The sequence below is a fragment of the Rhinoraja longicauda genome, chromosome 4 (genome assembly GCF_053455715.1).
Source record: "Rhinoraja longicauda isolate Sanriku21f chromosome 4, sRhiLon1.1, whole genome shotgun sequence".
Taxonomy (NCBI): domain Eukaryota; kingdom Metazoa; phylum Chordata; class Chondrichthyes; order Rajiformes; family Arhynchobatidae; genus Rhinoraja; species Rhinoraja longicauda.
In genome coordinates this window covers 12,805,760-12,818,484 of record NC_135956.1, presented here as the reverse complement: position 1 = coordinate 12,818,484, position 12,725 = coordinate 12,805,760, and the positions used below count along the sequence as shown (strand labels likewise).

At 44.9% G+C, this 12,725-nt stretch overlaps 1 protein-coding gene across 7 annotated transcripts in view; it reads right to left on the bottom strand.

Moving 5' to 3' along the window:
• runx1t1 (RUNX1 partner transcriptional co-repressor 1) overlaps positions 1 to 12,725 on the bottom strand; it is a 136,350-nt gene that overhangs the window by 17,129 nt on the left and 106,496 nt on the right. The window lies entirely within an intron of this gene.

Sequence of the window (12,725 nt, the reverse complement as noted above, 5' to 3'; positions counted from 1 at the left end):
GGAAGGGGGAGGGGAAGGGAGGGACAGAGGAACTATCTAAAGTTGGAGAAGTCAATGTTCATACCACTGGGCTGCAAGCTGCCCAAGCGAAATATGAGGTGCTATTCCTCCAATTTCCGGTGGGACTCACTATGGCACTGGAGGAGGCCCATGACAGAAAGGGCAGACTGGGAGTGGGAGGGGGAGTTGAAGTGCTCAGCCACCGGGAGATCAGAGCGAAAAGCCTTTTTGTTGCGTGCTAACCAGTCAGCGGAAAGACAATGCATGATTACAATCGAGCCATACAGTGTACAGTGTATTTAGTACAATGGGAATAACGTTTAGTGCAAGGTAAAGCTATCCCCACAATTGCTTTTCTCCATTATAAATTCCCTCACTTTCCAGAGCAAAGTGACAATGATGAATGTAATCTTTAATAGGACCTAATTATTTGGCTTGAATATTGCACAAATTAACACTCTAATAGAACTGATTATGCTATATTTTTATGGATGTGATTCACTATCTATTTAATAATTCTTGTACCATTTTATTGAATTAGTAAAACAAATGTATGTGAGAATTACTCGAATACCCTCAGTACAGAAAGTCTTGCTATAGCATTGCGAAAGTATTCAGACCCCTTCACTTTTTCCACATTTTGCTACGTTACAGCCTTATTTTTAAATGGATTCAATTGATTTTTTTAATCATCAATCTACACACAATACCCCAAATAAAAAAGCGAAAACAGGTGTTTAGAAATTTTTGCAAAGTAATTTTTAAAAAAAACTGAAATATCACATTTACATAAGTATTCAAACCCTTTACTCAGTGCTTTGTTGAGGCACCTTTGGCAGCGACTACAGCCTCAAGTCTTCTTGGGTATGACGCTACAAGCTTGGCACACCTGTATTTGGGTAATTTCTCCCATTCTTCTCTGCAGATCCTCTCAAGCTCTGTCAGGTTGGATGGGGAGCGTCGATGCACAGCTATTTTCAGGTCCCTCCACAGATGTTCGATCAGGTTCAAGTCCGGGCTCTGGCTGGGCCACTCAAGGACATTCACAGACTTGTCACAAAGCCACTCCTGCATTGTCTTGGCTGTGTGCTTAGGGTCATTGTCCTGTTGGAAGGTGAACCTCCGCCCCAGTCTGAGGTCCAGAATGCTCTGGAGCAGGTTTTCATCAAGGATATCTCTGTACTTTGCTCCGTTCATCTTTCCCTCGATCCAGACTAGTCTCCCAGTTCCTGCCACTGAAAAACATCCCCACAGCATGATGCTGCCACCACCATGCTTCACCGTAGGTATGGTATTGGCCAGGTGATGAGTGGTGCCGCTTGGTATTCAGGCCAAAGAGTTCAATCTTGGTTTAATCAGACCAGAGAATCTTGTTTCTCATGGTCTGAGAGTCCTTTAGGTGCCTTTTGGCAAACTCCAAGCGGGCTGTCATGTGCCTTTTACTGAGGAGTGGCTTCCGTCTGGCCACTCTTCCATAAAGGCCTGATTGGTGGAGTGCTGCAGATATAGTTGTCCTCCTGGAAGGTTCTCCCATCGACACAGAGGAACTCTGGAGCTCTGTCAGAGTGACCATCAGGTTCTTGGTCACCTCTCTGACCAAGGCATTTCTCCCCCGATTGCTCAGTTTGGCTGGGCGGCCAGCTCTATGAAGAGTCCTGGTGGTTCCAAAGTTCTTCCTTTTAAGAAAGACGGAGGCCACTGTGCTCTTCAGGACCTGCAATGCTGCAGAAATTGTTTTATACCCTTCCCCAGATCTGTGTCTTGACACAATCCTGTCTCGGAGGTCTACGGACAATTCCTTTGTCTTCATGGCTTGGTTTTTGCTCTGACGTGCACTGTCATCTGTGGGACCTTATATAGACAGGTGTGTGCCTTTCCAAATCATGTTCAATCAATTTAGTTTACCACTGGTGGACTCCAATCAAGTTGTAGAAACATCTCAAGGATAATCAATGGAAACAGGATGAACCTAAGCTCAATTTTGAGTGTCATAGCAAAGGGTCTGAATATTCATGTAAATGAGATATTTCAGTTATTTCTGTTTAATTACTTTGCAAAAAATTCTAAACACCTGTTTTTGCTTTTTTGTTATGAGGTATTGTGTGGATTGATGGTAAAAAAATGAATTTAATCCATTTTAAAATCAGGCTGTAACATAACAAAATGTGTATATAGTAAAGGGGTCTGAATACTTTCTGAATGCACTGTAGATTAAATACTTACAGCTATGCATTTATTTATTGATTATTTCAATTGTCAAGATTTAGGCAAGATGGGCATAGTTAAATGGCCATTTCATGCTATAGGAGCCGGATGAGGCAATTTGGCCGATCAACTCTATTCCGCCATTCAATCATGGCTGATTGGTAGTCGTTAATCACGGTGGCGCAGTGGTAGAGTTGCTATCTTACAGCACCAGAGACCGGGTTCGATCCTGACTACGTGGTGTCGACACAGAGTTGGTACGTTCTCCCTGTGGGTTTTCTCCGAGATCTCCGGTTTCCTCCCACCCTCCAAAACCGAACAGTTTTGTAGGTGAATTGGAAATTGTCCCCAGTGGGTGCAGGATAGTGCGAGTGTACGGAAATCACTGGTCGACGTGGACTCGGTGAGCCAAAGGGCCCGTTTCCGCACTGTATCTCTAAACTAAACTAAATTATCTTTCTCTCTCAACCCTATTTCTAACGGAGGTGGTGTTGGACACTTTCTTATATCACTACTGTCCTTCTGGTGAAGGTACACTCGTTGTTTGGCAAGGAATTTCAACATTTAGATCCAATGATGGAAAAACAATTGCCAATACATTTCCAAAAGGGGATTGTATGTCATAAGATCACAAGTGATAGGAGCAGAATTAGGCCATTCGGCCCATCGTCTACTCCGCCATTCAATCATCGCTGATCTATCTCTCCCTCCTATCCCATTCTTCTGACTTATCCCCATAACCCCTGACACCCGTCCTAATCAAGAATCTATCGATCTCTGCCTTAAAAATATCCACTGACTTGGCCTCCACAGCCGTCCTGTGGCATGGAGCAAGGCCACAAGTAGAGGCGTTCTCAAACACTTGCTCCTTCTGTGGTTACTTGCAGTGTGACGGTGTTACTGGAGTTCATAGAGTCCATGAGAATCATGCAGCATGCAGGCAGGCCCTTCAGCCCAACTCATTCCTCATCTAAGATAGTCCAATTTGTCTGCATTTGGACCACATCCCTCAAACATTTCCTCTCCGTGCACTTGTCCAAATATCATTTAAATGTTGTTGTGGTACCTGCCACAATTATCTCCCCTGGCAGCTCATTCCATATACCCACCACCCTCTGAATGAAAATGTTGCCTCTCAGGTTCTTATTAAACCTTGTTCCTCTCACCTTAAATTATGTACTCTGGTTCTTGGTTCCTCTACCCTGGGTATAAGACTTTGTACATTCACCCTATCGATTCCCCTCACGATTAGATCACCCACCCATCAGCCTCCTGTGCTCCAAGCAATAACGTCCTAGCTTGCCCCATCTTGTAGCTCAGGCACTCGAGTCCTGGCAATATCCTCGTAAATCTTCTCTCTACTCGACTCGCCCAAGAGAATAACTGCTATGCTTGTTGCTTCCACATTTTAAAGACAAGCCAGTTTGTAGGTTAATTGGCTTCTGTAAATTGCCTCTAGTGTGTAGGATGTGAAAGTGGTCTAACATAGAGCTGGCGTACAGGTGACTGGTGGTCAGCGTGGGCTCGGTGGGCCGAAGGGCCTGTTTCCTCATTGTATCTCTAAAACTACTTGAAAGTTACCTCCTCTTCCCATTCCCGCACTGACCTTTCTGTCCTAGGCCTCCTCCATTGTGAGACTAAATGCAAATGGGAGAAACAGCATCTCATATTTTGCTTGGGCAGCTTATAGCCCATTGGTATGAATATTGATTTCTCTAACTTCAAGCCACCCTTGCATCACCCCCTCCCTCCGTCCCTCCCCCACCCAAGTCGTACCAGCTTCAAAGTCGTCTTGTTGAGTCTCATTGGCTCCACTTGTTTTCACCTCGGCACAGCTAAAAATGGCCTGTTTCCTTTAACACCGTTACTTTTTTCCATATCTTTCATTCATTTGTTCTATCTCTCTCTCTCTCTATCACCACCCATATCTCTCGTTTCTCTTTCCCCTAACTGTCTGAAGAAGTCTCAACCCAAAACGTCACCTATTCCTTTTCTCGAGAGATGCTGCCTGTCCCTCTGAGTTACTCCAGCTTTTGTGTGTCTATCTTCGGTTTAAACCTATCTGCAGCACGCGCGCACACACACGCACACACACGCACACACGCACACACACACACTCGCTCTTACCAAAGTTGATAATCATTTCTGCACAGGTTGCACTGTCTTTGTTCAAGCAAGCTTGGCATAACACATTCATATCACAGACTAAAATTCACACTTTTTAAACATACATTCACCAGATGTAATACTCTTGCAGATCTACAATGACCCTGTCCTTCATTTCTTTACAAAATGGTACACTTTATACAGAAATATAACCTGAACGGATACTTCAATTAAATACACAGACAATGTGTGCAATTATAGACACGGTCGGTGCACACGAAGTTTGCACCACTTTTCAACATACGCAACATAATATGAACAGCACTATGTTACAAATATGGATTTAGTCTGCACATTCAAGAATGCTATATATTTTTTTTTAAATAGCTAGGTTCCTCTAATCTGTCAATTTAACGGTAAATATTCAAGGTGAATTGGAATTTTCACTCAACAGCAAAAACCAGAAAACAATTTTGCTTACGATCAGAACAGTAGCTTGACTAATTGTCTATGTAAATCAGGCAATTTATATTAAAATTATGCATTTCTTTTTGAGCCTCGCTAGCACATGGGATTAGTAAAGAGATTTGGTGGGCTGTCGGTAATGTGCCTGAATAATTCCTGCAAATTACAAACAGGCATTTAACTTTCCTTTAAAAACGGCAAAATCGACGGCTCCATACATCGGCAAAGTCTCGTTTTCCTAAAAATCAAAATTAGCCATGCGCCACTCCCCGACACTTTGGGTTTAAATGCCTCACGAAATTTTTTTTAAAAAATCATTTCAATCCATTGTCCGTCTGATTTGCGCTGTAAATAAGGACTATTGAAGGTATACACATTAGCTGTCACACTAAAAAAGATTTAAACTATTTATCGTCGAAGGAAAGGCAATATAAATAGAAATGAATGCAGAAACGTCTGATTATACAGCTACCTTCGCATCATCGTTATGCATACAATTACAGTGAAAAGGGCATATTAACACACCGTACTAGTCCTCCACCGGGTGTAAACATTCATCGTCACGCACGTACAAGATAAATATTTTAGAGGCAAGAATGTTTTATTGTCGTATGTATCGAAACGGAACAATGAAACTCTTACATGCGGTAGCACCACAATAAGGCGCAGAAATTACAAGCATATTTATGTTTTCTTTTACAATTCTACAAGCCTCGAGCACGGCACGGTGGCGCAGCGGTAGAGTTGCTGCCTTACAGCGCCAGAGACCCGGGTTCGATCCTGACTCCAGGTGCTTGTCTGCACGGAGCTTGTACGTTCTCCCCGTGACCTTTCTCCGAGATCTTCGGTTTCCTCCCACACTCCAAAGACGTGCATGGTTTGTAGGTTAATTGGCTTGGTGTAAATGTAAGTTGTCCCGAGTGTGTGTAGGTTGGTGTTAGTGTGCTGGGCGGCTCAGACTCAGTGGGCCGAAGGGCCTGTTTCCGGGCTGTATCTCTAAACTATAAACTAAGCTAAGCCTGTGTTGCCACCTCTCTCCCTTGAAAGTGGCAATTCACGAAGGTATTGAACGTTTTCTCGTGCTCCATGCAAAGCTGCCACGTTTCACTTGCAAGTCGGGGCAAGCTGTTCAAAATAGTTATCAGCTAACCAAGCAGAGACCGACCGTAGAACGGGGGACATCATGATCCAAAATGGCGTGGAGCTACGCCAGATGGTGGTGATACTCAATGAGCCATCAGAGAAATGTGGATGTAAATTATTGGGCAATAAATTAAAAATGTAATTTATGACAGTTTATGTTTCTTAATCTCGCAGGGTGAAAAATGGTAATTGTCTAGCTACCTTTTCAATGGGTTATTTCACAGTTTTTAGTTCGGCTCTATATAACATATGAATAATACGTACACCTTCGAGACATGGACAAAGACCACCTGGGATATTGCTTAAGGCTTGTTTCCCCCCCCCCCCCCCCATAAAAAGACACACAAATGATCTCGCCTCGCTTCACAGAATGACAAGTCCCAAAACAAACACATCCTCAGCTCTTTGTCTAAAAGCAGCAGCATTAAGAAACTTTGTATAAAGGAAGACTGCACACAAAAAGGTAATTGGATTGGAATTAGCACAAAGGAACAGAATAAGCAGTGAAAAATAAAGGAGACACCGAGATAAGTACTCCAGATAATTTTCTCTGACAAATGAAATTGACTTCTGCGGCAAAAAAAAAAGGGCCAACTCACCACCCAGTCAGTCTGCCTCGGCCTACGCGATCTCCCGGATACTAAACACTTTAACTCCCCCTCCCATTCCCACACTGACCTCTCTGTCCTGGGCTCCTCCACTGTCAGAGTGAGGCCCAAAGCAAATTGGAGGAACAGCACCTTATATTTCGCTTGGGCAGCTTACACCCCAGCGGTATGTACATTGACTTCTCTAACTTCAAGTGACCCTTGTTTTCCCTCTCTCTCCATCCCTCTCTCATCCCAGTTCTCCCACCAGTCTGACTATCTGTCCCCTTGATTACACTGTACCTCTGTGAGCTTCGTTGGCACCTTTTCCTCGCTAACAATCCTAGTTCTCCGACTAGTTTCACTGTCCTGATTAAATTTCACGGATTGTATGCCTTATTGTCACCTTCCCTTCAGCCACAATGATCCATTCTACACTCCTTGGATCAGCATCCCCTTTGATCTCTCATTTTCACACCTTAACCTTCCATATCTCTACGTCTCCCTCAGTATGAGGAAGGGTCTCAACCTAACACGTCACCCATTACTTCTCTCCAGAGATGCTGCCTGACCTGCTGAGTCACTCCAGCATTTTGTCTATCTTCACCCTAATACCAACTTGAAATGGTTTTCCAAAATCCATAGCCCTCACGTTGCACAAATTCTACACCTATGCAGACACTGGTAAAGAACAAAGGAGCATAGGATATAGAACAGTACACAATGTGTAGGAAAGAACTGCAGATGCTGGTTTAAATCGAAGGTAGACACAAAATGCTGGAGTAACTCAGCGGGACAGGCAGCATCGTCTGAAGAAGGGTCTCGATCCGAAACGTCACCCATTCCTTCTCTCCAGAGATGCTGCCTGTCCCCGTTGAGTTACTCCAGCATTTTGTGTCTACCATAGAACAGTACACCTTTCCTTGACCATTGTTGCTTTTTGCATATCTTTCATTCATTTGCTCCATGTACCATCTATATCTCTCTTTTCCCTTTCCCCTGACTCTCAGTCAGAAGAAGGGTCCCCATCCGAAACATCACCTATTCCTTTTCTTCCTTTGCTGCCTGACCCGCTGAGTTACTGCAGCATTACTATCTTCAGTGTAAACCAGCACCTGCAGTTCCTTCCTACACGTAGAATAGGACAGTGTGGAAGTCAAGGAACTGCAGATGATGGTTTACCAACAAAAAAAAAAGACAAAGTGCTGGAGTAACTCAGCAGGTCAGACACCAACTCTGGAGAACATGGATAGGTATCGTTTCGAGTCGGGACCCTTCTTCAGACTGATTGTAGGTGGGCAGGGGAGAAGAAAGCTGGAAAAGAAGAGTCATAGACTCATAGAGTGATACAGTGTGGAAACAGGTCCTTCGGCCCAGTTGCCCACACCGGCCAACATGTCCCACCTGCACTCATCCCACCTGCCTGCGCTTGGTCCAGATCCCTCCAAACCCGTCTTATCCATGTACCTGTCTAACTACTTCTTAAACGATGGGATAGTCCCTGCCTCAACTACCTCCTCTTGTTCCATACACCCACCACCCTTTGTGTGAAAAAAAGTTGCCCCTCAGATTCCTATTAAATCTTTGCTTTTTCACCTTGAACCTATGTCCTCTGAGGAGAGGCAGGACAAAGCCTGGTCGGTTGTAGTTTAGTTAGAAATGTAGCGTGGAAACAGGCCCTTCGGCCCATCGAGTCCGCACCGACCCAGCGATCCTCGCACATTAACGCTACCCTACACACACTCGGGACAATTTTTACACTATACCAAGCCAATTAACCTACAAACCTGTACGTCTTTGGAGTGTGGGAGGAAACCGATCTGGGAGAAAACCCCTCGCAGGTCACAGGGAAGACCGTACAAACTCCGTACAGACAGAACCCGGGATCGAACCCGGGATCGAACCCGGGTCTCAGGGGCTGCAAGCGCTTGTAAGGCAGCAACTCTACCGCTGTGCCACCGTGGCCGCCCCATTGTGGGGAGGGACCAAGGCTAGAATAGAAGAGGGGCAGGACAATGCCTGGCAGCTACAGCATAGCCACAGGCCCTTCTGCCCACATTGCCTATGCCAAAGAATTTTCTCGTCTACTGGCTACAGAGGTATATTATCAGTGCACATTCTGTCTTGCGGTAAACTCCATCCCTGAACCTCTGTCAGGGCAGTCCAAACGACAAAGTAGATCCATTGAAATATCAAAAGGCAAAGATCATAAGTGATAGGAGGAGAACTAGGCCATTCAGCCCATCAAGTCTACCCTGCCATTCTTCAAAATGAACAATAATTCTGTGAAACCCCATCATGTGAAAAATGTATGGCTACAAAAGCAAGAGATGGTGCAGATCTTGTGGTATTTTCATAAGTTTGTGTGACAGGAGCAGAATTAGGCCATTTGGCCCATCAAGTCTACTCCATCATTCAATCAAGGCTGATCTATCTTTCCCTCTCAACCCCATTCTCCTGCCTTCTCCCCATAACCTCTGACACCCGTACTTGTCAAGAATCTGCCAATCTCTGCCTAAAAAATATCCACTGACTTGGCCTCCACAGCCTTCTGTGGCAAAGAATTCCACAGGTTCAACACCCTCTGACTAAAGAAATTCCTCCTCATCTCCTTCCTAAAGGAATGTCCTTTGATTCTGAGGCTGTGGCCTCTGGTCCTAGACTCCCCCACTAGTGGAAACATCCTCTCCACGTCCACTCTATCCAAGCCTTTCGCTCATTTAATTTCATGTGCCTGTGGAGTGGAGGGAAATGGACAGACAACATTTTGGGTTGGGATCCTTCCTCAATGAAGTGATAAAAGACAGGTCACCCGTGCCTCCAGCGGGTCCTGAATCTGATGATGCCTCGTGTTAGTGTGATTCTGCTTGCAAATCCTTTTTACGCAGCACAGCACCTTTAGCTGAACTCCACTGCATGTTGCAGTTTACTTTCTCCTCTCTGCCTTCAGCTATTCAAAACATCTTTTCGACTGGAATTGGAAATCCAGGGTTAGGTGAAGCACCTCATAATTCGACACGGTGGCGCAGCGGTAGAGTTGCTGCCTTAGAGCACCAGAGAACCGGGTTCGATCCTGACTATGGCTGCTGTCTGTACGGAGTTTGTACGTTCTCCTCGTGACCTGCATGGATTTTCTCCAAGACCCTTGGTTTCCTCTCACACTCCAAAGACGAAGAGATATTTTAGGTTATTTGGCTTGGTATGGATGTAAATTGTCCCTGGTGTGTGTAGGATAGTGTTAGTTTGCAGGGATTGCTAGTCGGTGCGGACTCGGTTGGCCGAAGGGCCTCTTTCCGAGCTGTATCTCTGAGCTAAAAACTAGACTAAAACTAAATTCACGTATAAAGCCCTAAATGGACATTCCCCCCCCTACATCAAAAATCTTCTAACCCCCCTCTCTAACTCCAGGTCCCTCAGGTCGGCCGACTTGGGGCTACTCACTATCCCGCGGTCTAGGCTTAAGCTCAGGGGTGACCGCGCTTTTGCGGTTGCAGCTCCTAGACTGTGGAACAACATCCCTCTCCCCATCAGAACTGCCCCCTCCATCGACTCCTTTAAGTCCAGGCTCAAAACTTATTTCTACTCCCTAGCGTTTGAGGCTCATTGAGGAGGCGCTGTGAACTGTTTGCGTGCTACTGTATGTTTCATTTTTTTTTCTCCATTGGAACCTAATCAGATGTACAGCACTTTGGTCAACGTGGGTTGTTTTTAAATGTGCTATACAAATAAAATTGACTTGACTTGACTTGACTAAATTCGGGAAATTGCACTATATTACAGCTTTCTGCTGGGTTACATGCTATTAATACTTTGGCAAACAGCGCATTCTGTTCAGAAAAATGCACACAGAATTGTGAGAAACGATTCATTCATTGCAGTTCAGACTGGATAAAGTTGCAAATATTGACCGCCAATTTGAACGCCAACATCATAAGCAAAACTAACGTTTACCTATTGATAGGCACGTAATGCTGGGGTAACTCAGCGGGTCAGGCAGCATCTCTGGAGAAAAGGAATAGAATGAGAAAGGAATCCAGAGATGCGGCCTGTCCCGCTGGGTCACTCCAGCGTTTTGTGTCTATCTTCAGTGTTAACCAGCATCTGCAGTTCTTTCCTGACGTTTACCTATTTTTGGAATGTCTCTTTCTTATAGACAATAGACAATAGGTGCAGGAGGAGGCCATTCGCCCCTTCGAGCCAGCACCGCCATTCAATGTGATCATGGCTGATCATTCTCAATCAGTACCCCGTTCCTGGCTTCTCCCCATACCCCCCGACTCCGCTATCCTTAAGAGCTCTATCTACATCTTACATCTTATTTTCATTTCTTTGATATGATATGGCTTCATATCCCAATGCCCAAATCAAACAGAAAACACTTCTCTGGCGCTGTAAGGCAGCAAATTTACTGCTGCACCGCCATGCCGAATTATGAGATGCTTTAACTAAACCTGGATTTCCAAGTCCAAAGTAAACTGGGCGAAAGGTCTTTAGATTGATTCGCACTATGGTACGAGTTTCATAGACACTGATTTGTACTGGAGTACAGACCCGCACACCCACTCTCAAAGAAGGGTGACAGGCGAACAGATAGTCTTACGCTATATAGAGATCTGAAAAACACAGATCTTGAGTCCACACTCAAGGCGTTAAGAGTGGCATCGTTGCACAGCGGCAGAGTTGCTGCCTTACAGCACGTTCTCCCTGGGACCGCGAGGGTTTTCTTCAGGTGTTCCGGTTTCCTCCCACACTCCAAAGACGCGCAGAGCTGTCGGATAATTGGCTTCTGTAAATTGTCCCTAGTGTGTAGCGTAGAACTAGTGTACGGATGATCATTGGTCACCCTGGACTCGGTGGATAGAGGGGCCTGTTTGCCACGCTGTATATTTAAAGTCAACTAAAGTGAACCAAACACACTAGCCTATAAAATAATCTTTCCTCCCCATCATTTAAACCATAAGATAGACACAAAAAGCTGGAGTAACTCAGCATGACAGGCAGCATCTCTGGAGAGAAGGAGCGGGTGACGTTTCAGATCGAGACCATTCTTCAGTTTCGACCCGAAACCTTCTTACCCATTTGAACCATAATTTCTCTTTGAAAATCTAATGCAATCTAATAAAAATTAATAGAGCTGGATAAATCAACAACACAATGTATAATGGATGGCAGAATAAAGACTCCTTCTCCCTCTCTTTTACAATGAAGTAAAACATGACTGTTTTGGGGGGTTGCACGTTTATCCACACAAAGTACTGGTGGAACTCGGCAGATCAGACAGCAGCTGCTGAGTGAATGGAGAAACTAAGCATCCAGACCATTCTACTGACCCAAAATTCTTCCAGCACATTATATTTTGCTCCAGATTCCAACATGGAGTCCCTCGTGTTTCAACAATAAAGCACATCGTGTCTTGCACTATACCTTGTTCACCTTCTCCTCCAGCCATAAACTGAACAGCTTGATGGCAATCATGTGTTGTCTTTCCGCTGACTGGTTGGCATGTAACAAAAGCTTTTCACTGAACCTCGGTCCATGTGACAATAAACTACACTAAATAAGAATACTTGTACTGTAGTGAGCAGAGGTATATTTTTTAATCGTGGATGTGATCACAGAAAGATTAAGATGCTGCATGACCTGCTGAGTGGTTCCAGCATTTTCCAATTTTAATTTCAGATTTTCATCATCTGCAATCTTTTGAATTTAAACCAAACCAAAAAGACTATCTTCTGTTGAGTTTAGTTTTAGTTTAGTTTAGAGATAAAGCACAGAAACAGGCCCTTCGGCCCATCGAGTCTGCACCAACGAGCGATCCCCGCACATTAACACTATCCTACACACACTAGGGACAATTTTACAATTACACCAAGCCAATTAACCCACAAACCCGTACGTCTTTGGAGTGTACCGAACGTGGGAGGAAACCGAAGATCTCGGAGAAAACCCACGCAGGTCACGGGGAGAACGTGCAAACTCCATACAGACGGCATCCACGGTCGGGATCGAACCCGGGTCTCTGGCGCTGTAAGGCAGCAATTCAGGCAGTAGGGGAAAGCAAACAGGTCTTTCTTCCCACTGAGTCCTACTGCACCGACCAGCGATCCCCGCACATTAACCACAGCGATACCAGATACCCGGGTTCCATCCTGGCTACGGGTGCTATTCTGTACCGAAGTTCTCCCCGTGACCTGCTTGGATTTGCACCGAGATCTTCGG